Source organism: Biomphalaria glabrata, chromosome 1, assembly GCF_947242115.1.
Source record: "Biomphalaria glabrata chromosome 1, xgBioGlab47.1, whole genome shotgun sequence".
NCBI classification, from domain to species: domain Eukaryota; kingdom Metazoa; phylum Mollusca; class Gastropoda; family Planorbidae; genus Biomphalaria; species Biomphalaria glabrata.
In genome coordinates this window covers 40913505-40926389 of record NC_074711.1, presented here as the reverse complement: position 1 = coordinate 40926389, position 12885 = coordinate 40913505, and the positions used below count along the sequence as shown (strand labels likewise).

The 12885-nt window shown below is 35.9% G+C and overlaps 1 protein-coding gene across 1 annotated transcript in view; it reads right to left on the bottom strand.

The window, feature by feature from the left end:
- Positions 1 to 11515, bottom strand: part of LOC106064278 (secretin receptor-like) — a 106606-nt gene extending 95091 nt beyond the window's left edge. Inside the window, exon 1 of the mRNA XM_056036921.1 lies at positions 11105 to 11515. The gene's annotated coding sequence lies outside the window, so the exon portion shown is untranslated. The remainder of the gene's footprint in view (positions 1 to 11104) is intronic.
- Positions 11516 to 12885: the final 1370 nt, after the last annotated feature.

The window sequence follows — 12885 nt, the reverse complement described above, 5'->3', positions numbered from 1 at the left end:
AAACAAGACTTCACTCAGGTATTCAAGACTACTGAACAAGATAATCAAGGTCTAAAACCAGACCTACTAACAGAATGCCTAATATACAAGCCATTCTCATCCAATTATATTCCTGGGCAGTATGTACAGTGTAACCTAGCGCGTACTTACGTGAACCGAGAGTAGCTGTATACAGAACGACATACCTGGCACTATTGTGTTTCATGTCTTTACAACAAGAGTGGTACTAAATGTAACTAATGATAATTCGTATTATTATTATTATGTTAAAGTAAATATAACTTAATACCTAAACTATTTACTATAAGAAGAAGAGAGGCTTGTATTCATTCCCAACGGTGACCATAACTGCAAAATTTCTTGTGGCTACACATACCGATATAGTTAAATATAAAAAAACCGCTACCATTATTAACATCGCCGTACAGCTGTCTCACACTATAAGAAAAACTGAGCTGAAAAAACAAAGAAAAGTATGGGAACCTAGGCTTGGAGATTAAGGATAGTTATCTATAATAACTATATACCCAAATTTTATATCAACCTACGGGACAACGACAACTGACCTCGTCTCATAATTTTAGATAAACTGAAATGGACAAACCAATAAAGTATGGGAACCTAGGCTTGCAGATTAAACGTAAAGGGACGTTATCCGAAATGTTGTATCAATCGAGACAGATAACTTCAAGGCCCTTAACATTCCTAGGAAGATCATTGCTTCTTGTCAGAGGGCGGTACTGCTGCAGACCTGCCACATCACCAAAAAATTGCTCAGTGGAAACTGATAAAGGGACTACAATGAATTTTGTTTCTTTTTAACGAAACTCGACCCTGGCAGTGCCAGAGATTGACTACTCGTTCATTTCTAACATAATAATAATAATGGCAATGAATATGAGTGCAGTATTTCACATGACTACGCTAACCCAGTTTCAACCCATATATTTTTCCCGCAACTCTTGCAGACAGAGTTGTCCATTGGCGGTTTAATTAGGTTTTCTTTTTCTGTGCCTGTTTTCAATAAGGGCTTTTCTTTTGGGTCTCAAATGTGTCCCCCAAGGCCTTTGTGAGAGCTACTTTCCTCTATCCAGTAAGGGCGAAATAGAGCCTGATTTGATCATTATAGCGCTTACGGGGGTGGGGGGCATCTCTGTTACGCCGTTCTCCTTTAAGCTGACCAAAGAAGATCGTCTTTAACATGCGGTCGTCTCCCATTGCTAGATAAGTGTCCGACCCAGCATAGCTGTCGAATGGTAATAAGTGCTTCTGTTATGTCCACACCGACCTCCAGCAGAACATAGTTATATCTAATGCAGTCTGCGTATGTCAATTATGGAACAAAGGCACCTTAGATGGAAGCGTTTGAAGAGTCTTAAATACTTTAGATACCCAGGTCTCAGAGCCATACAAAATTGTGATGAGAACCATTATTTTATAAATATTAAGGAAGAGACCTATACCGCCATACTGTCAGTCTTAGGCGACCAAAGCGCATTTGGTCTTTTATTTCTCTGAACAGTGACGCATCGTTGGACACTGTGCTGCCCAGGTAGGTCAAGTCGTCAACAACATTAAGGAGATGGTCATTCACATTTGTGGATCAGGGTTTAGTTTCTATTGGGAACTTTTGAAGCATGACCTCCGTTTGTTTTTTGTTTTTTTAGGTTGATAGACCAAACGAGGCATCAGCCTCAGCTAATTCATGAAAAGAAAGTTGAACCTCCAGTTCGGTGTGTGCTAGAAGGCTGCAATCGTCCGCATAGAGCAGCTCAGTAGCGACATTGTCGTGTGCATCTAGAGTAGCGCCTCGTGTGAGGTTTCTCTTTTGTGCACCATAATGGGCTGTGCGCTCTAGTTCCTAAGGTCGCGCTTTGTTGATGTCATTGCCTCTTTGCCTCTGTTGTGGTTGTGCTGATGGCGGATCTTTGGTTGGAGTTTTCTTTGGTGTTTTCTTCCCCAGTATTGGGTAAGTTAGTTTATGTTACTTTAGTCTTCATGGTGTAGCTCTAAATTCGTTGGTCCTATGATTTATGAATGGCGTATTTTTCTTGTTTAGGGACGCAGGCTTGGGACTCTGTAAGGGTCAAATTTGCTCGGTGGGATGCGTGACTTGGCTACCACCCTTATCATTGGCTTGTGGCCATCGTGAGGCCAATTCGAGCTGTGCATTGTTTATAAGGTGCGCTTTATCTCATTTTAATAATATGTGTGGCTTGCATTTGATTTGAAATACTATTGATATTTATTCATAATTCATGTCATAAATCTAATATTCATTCATTAATTAAATTGTTGAACTCTTGTTGTTAAATAATGTAAGTTAACTTACGTAATCATTAATATTGTTCATGTTGAACAATCGTTGTTCAGTTGAATGACATGCATTCAATGTTCAGTTTTGGTTTATACTGTCAAGGTTGGGGAAACCTGTGAGTTCAAGAAACTTATGTCTACCCCTACATCAATGAGCTGGAAACCCACCGACAGACATTTCCTTAATTTTGTATGGGACAGCAAAATATGCTGCCATCGGTGCGGACTTGTTGTAGATGCCCTCATACAGGCTTCGCCTCATTCGACACAGTCAGTTGCGATGGCTTGTGAAGGATTCTATTTCGGCCTGGATGCCCTACAAGATTCATCGCTTATCTGAAGCGACTACACGAGGGTCGAAAATGTACATGGAGAGTTTCATGATGGACCAACCTTCTCTAAATGTATCTGCTAATAAAAACAGTTTAAACAGCTTTGAGGTTTGGGGGATTTATTGTTACTTTTGTGTATTTTAATTTACTTTCTCTGTTTCATTTTATGTTTTTTTTTATTGCGGTTGACGATGCTGTTTACTAACGTAAGGTCCGATGTTGTCAATGAGTACTTCAAATATTTGCCAAGTTCTCGTTACTATAACATTAGAAATTTACAGTTTTAGCTCTGTTGACGGGATCAAGATATAGGATAAGATTTGGTGATGAATATAAAAAATTCTCAAACTATTTGTGTTAGAAAAAAAAAGATCTATTTTCATCATGTAGTTTTTTTAGCGGCCACCGTAAGGGGAAAAGGCCGCTATTAGATTTGTGCAAAATGTCCGTCTGTCCGTCAGTCAGTCTGTCACACTCAGATCTCGAAAACTAGAAGAGATATGAAAAATATTATTTCATCATTAAATGCGGCTTGAAATGTTTAGGTGCAACGGCTACTTTTGGTTTTCTAAAAGCAAACCGTTTAATTTATAAAATTAATTATGCAAGCGATTTTTTCATAAAAATACACCAATTCTAAAACAATTACGTAAATGTAAGGGAGGCAGTGTTACAATATGCTAACAAAGATGCAAGTTTTTGTGTATTTTCAGTATCACTAAGTCAAATATATTTATAAATTGTACAAGAAATGTTTACAACAAATATAAATAATAGTTAAAGGTGTTTTTTCTAGTCAACTAGCTGCTAAAATTAAAAGAAAACATTTCTGTTTGTTTATAAAGGCTAATAATGCACTTTGTATGTAAATATCATGCACATTTTTTAAAATGGTCTTTTTAAGCAGCGACTTTCGTGCAGTAGCGTAACGTCGCAACATGTCATGGTGCTAAACCAACTCCTTAAACTTTTTTTAAAAATCAGATTTTATTTATTTTTTGTTTAGTGCCCCCATCCGAATAAAAGAAGCTTATTTTTGTGCGTTTTGTCTGTTCGTCGGTCTGTCCGTCACGATTGGATTAACAAATAACACTAGAGGATATCGTAAATCTGATTTAGCCTTTAATTTTTCATTCTGAAGTATTGCAATAGTTTTAAGTATCTATAATAGATTGTTCCAGATGTTTTGTGAAAAACAAATCAATGCCAATGAATATTTGTTTGCTCTTCTAACTTATATTAGATTTTATTTCCATGCTTAAGAAACACATGATCTTTAATATATTGTTCCGGTTTTTTACTGTAAATAGCATATAAATGCTAAATAAAAATATCTATACCGATTTATATTTCATTAACTATAAAGTTGTTCCGCATATTGTTTTATAAAAAATAAATTATGTCAAATCGCATAATTGACTAATATTACACTTATATTCTTTGACACTTCGTTACTATAGTTTATTTATCAACATCAATTGTTCCAAATTTTTAACTTAAAACAAATTTATGTCAAATAATTATATTTTTTTTCAAAAATATCGTCAATAGGTTATTCGGGATATTAAAATACGAAAGTAATTTACTAGAAACGATTATTGAAAATACATTTTTAGACTTATTTTACAGTTAATTTTCTTGCCGAAACATAATATAATAAAAGTTGTTTAATCGGTAAAGAATGTTCCGGATTTTGTTTCTAAAAAGAAATCGACCTACATTACCTTAATTTTCTTACAAATCGTCGCCAAAAATGATCCGAATTTTATATGAAAAATCTAATAACGCTAATAAATGTTTGAAATCCCTCTTCTAATAAATAAAACAAATAATTTTCTCATTTACGAAAATTGGTTGTTCCGGATTTTTTATGAAAAATAGTTTAATTCTATTTATGTAAAATCGCACTTCTCTCTTACACTACATTTAACTTTCAAGCTAAAACGTTAGAAAATCTAATTATTGTTAATATTATGCTCCGATTTTTAAGGAAAACAACTTCCTAACACCAAAGTATGGTTTGAAAAAATCTCCATAAGGCTATGGTTAATCTCACTAATTTTCATAACAGACCATCCCACAAATTTAATTAACGCATTTGATTAATCTGGAATTCTTATTTTCTCTCACTATAAATATATAAACATCCGGAACAATCTATTATAGAAACTTAAAACTAATGCGATGTTCCGGAAGGGAAATTAAATTGTAATCAGATTTTAAATAGCTTTTAATCTTTTTTTCTCGCTATTAACATAACGGACAGACAGACTGACAGACAAAACAAAAAAAAGCGTCTTTAATCCTTTTATATATATATTAATATATATATTAAGTCTAACTAGCCCATCAAATGAAATGCTAAAAGAACAAACTCGGTGCACCAATGTCTATGAACCCTCGAGAAGCTGCTCGTATAGATGACAGTTTTTAGTCTAACTAGGACGTGTGACGTAATTGAATTTTTTTCCTTTGACGTCATATGGAGTTAATTCTTTAAATAAAATGCTAAAAGAAATCTCTCGGTGCACCAATGTCTATGAACCCTCGAGAAGCTGCTAGTATAGATGATATGTTTTAGTCTAACTAAGCCGTGTGACGTAGTGGATTTTTTTCCTTTGACGTCATATGGAATAAATTCTTTAAATGCTAAAACAACTCGGTATAGTAATGTTTATTAAACCTCGTAATGTGACTCGCATTTTAAAAAGACATAATAGCTAGATTTAGATCTAATCTAGATTTTTTACACTAGATCTAGATTTTTTTTACATTACAGCTAGATTTTTTACACTAGATCTAGATTTTACGTTCCAATTAAAATCATTATAGAATCTAGATTTAGAATTTCTTGGTCTAGTTTGAAATGTTTGTTGTTTTACATGTTTCGGATGTTCCTTCAGAATTGTAGTCCAAACCTCCCGTAGGACGACGGGGGATGGGAGCGGGCAGGGTTTGAACCTGGGACCATCGATGAATCCAACGACAGTCCAGCGCGCAAACCGCACTACCAGACAGCCATGATTTAGACTAGATCAAGATCTATCATTTTAATTTCTAGGCTTAAAGTGTAGATTTTTATTTCTAGTCTAGATTGTCAATATGTCAATATTGCAATGTTATAAAATACTAAAACTAATCTACTATTTTAATATTCAGATTTTGCAAATAGTCTATTAATTGAGTATCTAGTGTTTTTTTTATATAAATCTTATCTAAATTACATCTACATTATCCCAAATATATATTTTAGATCTAGATCTAGTAGATATAGATATTGAGAGGGCTAAATTAGTAGTTTAATTTATGTAGATTTACATCCTCATTCTAGTTCCAATTAGGCCTAAATGAAAATGCTCAATACCAAAAGATTATCTAAAATCGCTCTTCTGACATATTGTACATATCCGGTAGTTGTCATTCCGTAATGTTTAGGTATATTATCAATAGTAGGCTATTAGTTTGTAACCAGTTTGTCATTAGATTAAGAGCAATGCCTGGTCGTGCGGTTAGCGCGCAGGACTGATTATCTCTACGGTCTCGGTTTCATACCCTGCTTGATGCCATCCTCAGTCGACTAGGGATCCGTCTTCCACGGGGGCCGCCTCTGAGTTTGTGTGGCAACACAAACTCTCTTTGTAGTCTTGTTACAATTAAAAAAGATCTCTTGAAAAGACTATGTCCAAAAAGATCTCTTGAAAAGACGAAGTCCGAGGCACACACGAAAAAAAAAGAAATCTAAACTAGAATTCTCAGAATTCATTGCTCTGTTGGTATTACGTGATATCAAAGTACACAGTTACTCATTGGTTTCATTTTAATTCGTCAATTAACAGTAGTGTTTTGATTGTTGTTGTTTTAATCAAAATATATAGAGAGAATGAGTGTGTGTGGGGGTGGGTGTAGGTTTGTGTTTGAGAATATTTTATATGGATCAGAATTGATATATTAAAAAATCAGCTTATAATTTATGATCACGAATGAGGTACTTGTGTCACGCTGAGCTCAAGGACACTCCACAACATTGATGTGGAAAATGAAAAGTTATCGTCACTTATGAACTCACTGAACTCAATCTGGTGGATTATGGGATAGAAAGCCAAGGACACAAACTATTTCCGACTGAGCCATAAAAGATGGAGCGTGCTGAAGGAGTGAAACGAATTTTTTGTTTCAGAGTATCAAGAACTTTTTTTTATCGTCTGCAGATCTGCTGAGCTTAACAAAAATAATCGAATTCATCAATTATAGGAAGTAATCGCTCGCCTTAAGACGTTTAAATTAGTTATCGTCAAGAGACGGATACCGGAACAACTACCTGACAAAATATAAGACACGTCAATACTTGATCTCGATACCAAGATTGTACACTGCTATAGTGTGTGGGCAATGTAAAGTGGTGGCGTTGTACTCTTGCTATACATTCATCAGATGAACTTTTAATGTTGAAAACGCAGACGACTAATCTATAGGTTAAAACTGGCAGAGAATAGATTATTAATTCATAACAGTCGTATCGACACGGCAGACAGCGACAACACTCTTGTAAATAAATAAAATGTAAACTCAGAAATAGGAGACATTCAATAATATAGAATGTATAAAATAGTATCTTTAAATAATGTAAAATGTTACTTTGGTAGTCATTTGTCACTGACCAGTAAGAAAAGAAAAAAATTGGGCTGTAGCTTTGCTTTTTTTTTTAAATTGGAAGTGGGAATTTTAATATTTTTTATTGGAAGGAGGTTTTAACCTCAAAACCGCTTTGGATAAATTTATAGAATTTAGAGACATTAGTTTTCTTTATATTTGTATTTCCGGGGTTACACTCGAACCCTTTTTATGGCTACGCTCATCGACTTTGCTGAATGTAGTGTGTTTCAATGTGTTCTAGAAGAGGCTTGTTTGTTTCAATGTGTTCTAGAAGAGGCTTGTTTCAATGTGTTCTAGAAGAGGCTTGTTTCAATGTGTTCTAGAAGAGGCTTGTTTCAATGTGTTCTAGAAGAGGCTTGTTTCAATGTGCTCTAGAAGAGGCTTGTGTTTCAATGTGTTCTAGAAGAGGCTTGTGTTTCAATGTGCTCTAGAAGAGGCTTGCGTTTCAATGTGCTCTAGAAGAGGCTTGTGTTTCAATGTGCTCTAGAAGAGGCTTGTTTCAATGTGCTCTAGAAGAGGCTTGTTTCAATGTGTTCTAGAAGAGGCGTGTGTTTCAATGTGCTCTAGAAGAGGCTTGTGTTTCAATGTGTTCTAGAAGAGGCTTGTGTTTCAATGTGTTCTAGAAGAGGCTTGTGTTTCAATGTGTTCTAGAAGAGGCTTGTGTTTCAATGTGTTCTAGAAAAGGCTTGTGTTTCAATGTGTTCTAGAAGAGGCTTGTTTCAATGTGTTCTAGAAGAGGCTTGTTTCAATGTGCTCTAGAAGAGGCTTGCGTTTCAATGTGCTCTAGAAGAGGCTTGTGTTTCAATGTGCTCTAGAAGAGGCTTGTTTCAATGTGCTCTAGAAGAGGCTTGTTTCAATGTGTTCTAGAAGAGGCGTGTGTTTCAATGTGCTCTAGAAGAGGCTTGTGTTTCAATGTGTTCTAGAAGAGGCTTGTGTTTCAATGTGTTCTAGAAGAGGCTTGTGTTTCAATGTGTTCTAGAAGAGGCTTGTGTTTCAATGTGTTCTAGAAAAGGCTTGTGTTTCAATGTGTTCTAGAAGAGGCTTGTTTCAATGTGTTCTAGAAGAGGCTTGTTTCAATGTGCTCTGGAAGAGGCTTGTGTTTCAATGTGTTCTAGAAGAGGCTTGTGTTTCAATGTGCTCTAGAAGAGGCTTGTGTTTCAATGTGTTCTAGAAGAGGCTTGTTTCAATGTGTTCTAGAAGAAGCTTGTTTCAATGTGCTCTAGAAGAGGCTTGTTTCAATGTGCTCTAGAAGAGGCTTGTTTCAATGTGCACTAGAAGAGGCTTGTGTTTCAATGTGCTCTAGAAGAGGCTTGTGTTTCAATGTGCTCTAGAAGAGGCTTGTGTTTCAATGTGCTCTAGAAGAGGCTTGTGTTTCAATGTGCTCTAGAAGAGGCTTGTTTCAATGTGTTCTAGAAGAGGCTTGTTTCAATGTGCTCTGGAAGAGGCTTGTGTTTCAATGTGTTCTAGAAGAGGCTTGTGTTTCAATGTGCTCTAGAAGAGGCTTGTGTTTCAATGTGTTCTAGAAGAGGCTTATTTCAATGTGTTCTAGAAGAGGCTTGTGTTTTAATGTGTTCTAGAAGAGGCTTATTTCAATGTGTTCTAGAAGAGGCTTGTGTTTCAATGTGTTCTAGAAGAGGCTTGTTTCAATGTGTTCTAGAAGAGGCTTGTTTCAATGTGTTATAGAAGAGGCTTGTTTCAATGTGTTCTAGAAGAGGCTTGTTTCAATGTGTTCTAGAAGAGGCTTGTTTCAATGTGTTCTAGAAGAGGCTTGTGTTTCAATGTGCTCTAGAAGAGGCTTGTGTTTCAATGTGTTCTAGAAGAGGCTTGTTTCAATGTGCTCTGGAAGAGGCTTGTGTTTCAATGTGTTCTAGAAGAGGCTTGTGTTTCAATGTGCTCTAGAAGAGGCTTGTGTTTCAATGTGTTCTAGAAGAGGCTTGTTTCAATGTGTTCTAGAAGAGGCTTGTTTCAATGTGTTCTAGAAGAGGCTTGTGTTTGAACTCCAAATCCACAAAAACTCAAAAACCCTTTGGCCTCGTTCGTGATCTTTTGTGACTGTATTTTGCTTTAATTTTTTTTTGTCTTCTATTTTTTGTAAGGACGGTTCACTTCAAAACTACCTGGAAGGGGTTTAAACTCAAAATCCCTTGGCTACATTTATGGATTATAGAGACTTTATTTTGGTTTAGTTTATTATTGAAAACCCTCATGGTGACTTCTTTGATTTAGTTCTTTGTTGAAGAAAGAGTTTTTAACGTCTAATTCACTTGGAAACCCTGGAACAAGTGATGGTATAACATTTAAAATCCTTTCCTATAAAAAAAAAAAGTTTAATGTAAAATAACAGTCACAAATTACCCCCCCCCCCCCTTTTTTATGCGGGGTGGGATTTCATTTCGGGTGGTGGGGTGAGCCCCGAAAACTCCTACTGGCTACGCCTATGAGCTCTATATTTACTAGCTACATACATTACCTACACAGAGGCTAGCTTTTTGGAGTTTGTTGCAAGCTCATAAAACTCCGATAAAACTGGATTATTGGGAGCAAAAAAAAAAGACATCTTCCTTAGACCGTTAGCTAAGTTTATGTAATAAATTATTCATTCATCAAATAGACAGTTACTTATTGAAGATTAATGATTAATTACAATTTTAGGGTCACTCTTTCAATTTTCATCAAACATGGATGACCCAGAACGTGGTTCTAGAGCCCTCGACTCTACAAATAAACTCCTGGCTCAAAACAACTCATTGAAACATTTTTTAAATCGATTCCTAATAAGATTTAGTAAACTAAACAGTCATATGTTATTGGTCATGGGGACAAAATTATCCGTGTTGGGATCGAACCCATGACTTTCGCGTGACGCTCTATCAACTTGACTAACCAGACCTACTAACATGTGTGAAAATTTAAAATGAAATAAATTCTTCTTTTTTTTATTAAGTCACCTAGATCTACATCTATCTAGATTAGTGGTTCCCATACTGTTTTGTCTCGTAGACCCCTTGAAAGTCGACGTAGACTCCAGGAGGTAATTGGGAATCACTGATCTAGATACTGCTGATTCTACAGTCTATTACTTTTTTTATTTTAATCTTTTACTTTTTTTATATTCCCCCAACGTCTGGCTTATCTTTCAACTGCTTGAAAAGTATTTTTAAAAAAACAACACAAAATGTCCTCAATCTTTGCATGTCAGCTCCACGTGTTTCTCCACTGACGCCTCTTCTTTTTGTTTTTATTTTCCATGAAGAAAATGATTGCAGGAATCGGAGAAAAACACAATGTTCTCTTCGTCTGTTTGTTCATTGCTACCCCCCCCCCACCCCTCCCTCCTGTACCATCTTTTAAAAAAACATCCCCTGAAAAATAGTTCCCCTCCTCTTATGCCTACGTGTTAAGGTCTGAGAAACTTTAACTGTAATTAGAGAACGACTTCAACATAGAGTCGATGGCTACCATCCGAATCAAAATGACATTTAACATTAATAGCATCGCTAGATGACAAATGGTTTAATAGAAAAATTCCGAAACTTGTATCAGATCTCATAGTAGAGAACTCTGATTCTATGTTTACTAGTCTATATCTGTGTCTACTTCGGATATTGCGATAGATGAATGTCATTTATTTGTCGATTTAGATACAGACATAGTCAGGTTTTTTTAAGAAATTAGGAAATTTGATTTCGCTGTTTCTTTTAAAGTTTTTTACAAATGTCATTCAAGTCCACCAAATTCACTAGTCCTCGAATTAAAAGTATCATGCATTGTGTCAACTCTATTTGAAGTGAATGTATAAATACCTTTCGGAAGGTCACTCTCAGACGTGTCACGTGGTCGTCACCCCATGTAGTCAAAGGGTCACTTGATATAATTTCAGTCTAGTCCACTAAGCCATAACACCACATGTAAATTACAATAACATGAGTCCACTATAGTTCTACCACTACAAGTGAGACCCCATCAAATGTGGATCCATTCCTAATAACATCTAAATACAATGGTCGTTATCCAACAAGAGAAAAATAACTGTTTCATTAGAATGTAAATATTTTGTAAATAAGTATTCAGTATATACACATGATTATAACAATGTTAAAACTAGGAAAGCGCTAAAGATCTTTGCTGTCCAATAGATATATAGATCTATTCAAGTGATGGCAGCGTTAGATTAGGTGATTGAATGGTGCCGAGCGCACGTTGGAGCGAGCAAGTTCAAAGCCCATATATTCACGCTGTGGGTGGACGTCCTGGCGCACGGGCGAGATAGCGGGCAAGCGGCTTGATGACTTAAGAGGAGGGGAACTAACCCTTGCTAGCAAGAGCTCATTACAATTGAACTCTCAGAATAGCATCTTGCTCGTGGGGCATGGGAGAGAATCGAGTCTGTGGTTGAGGGGAAGATTTATATTCTCGTTATTTCCATTTTATTTTTCCCAACTTGTTATTTTCCTTACATTTCTATCTTTACATTTCAAAATTTTGTGAAATTAAACTTTTGGAAGTCTTATAGCCTTCGCTCTGTTATAGAATACCGTTGGTTTGTAGTAATATGTTTAGCCTTAAGGTTAGTTTGTAATACTATGTTTAGCTTTACTCAATAATTCTCTATTATCTGAAAAATCTAGAACCGAGGGATTTCCCTTTTTACACTAGTTCACTTTCTATTTATGCTCAACTGACTGGAGACCAATTTATAAGTCACTCAGGCGAATGATAGGTCTATCTGGCTGTCTGGGATTTTAGTATCAATCGGCCTCACTATATAAGAAATACATTCCTCACTGTTCCTTGTCTTGGGCGTCCCGTCAGGGCGAGCAGACAACGTTAAAACAGTTGAAATGCATATAAAGTTTATAGACGGATGCAGCGTCCACTGACTTGAATATAACAAAGTTATTGTATGTTTTAATGTCAAGTTAAAATTAAACAAGTTAACATTATTTAACGACATTTACAGTATATTCAAGGGCGGATCCACAACATTTCTGGGATGGGGTCCAGTTCATGCCCCAACTAGAACCTGTCATTCAAGGAGGAACGAAGCAATACATTTTTGTGAAAGGAGTTGTCTCTTACTTCATACGGAGTGTCATTATTGTAGAGAGTCAATATATTTGTCAGACATGTTGGTCAGACATGTTGGTCAGACATGTTGGTCAGACATGTTGGTCAGACATGTTGGTCAGACATGTTTTATTTTAAAATCACTATTACATGTTTCTATGTTTTGAGCTACAAACTTCACTCTCTGTGCTTATATTGACGCCTATTAAATGTATAATTGTAAAATTTGATGGAAAGCGGCTGTATGGTAATAACCGGTTGCTACCGATAAAGGGTGCTGGAGTTCAAATCAAAACTCGAGCTGAATTGTATTTGCCGAGCGCCTAAAGTCAGCATGGAAGCCTTCTCACAGAGATCCTCTTCGCCTATTGGTCCACACAAGAGATTGGAAACTAGCGCCCTAATCAAACTATATATCATTCATTGTTTTAAATTAATGATTGTACCAACAATGTTTGTTTTCGCCTTCTGCTTCTTGTATTAACTCAACAATATCATTTCCAATATTAGTTTCAGA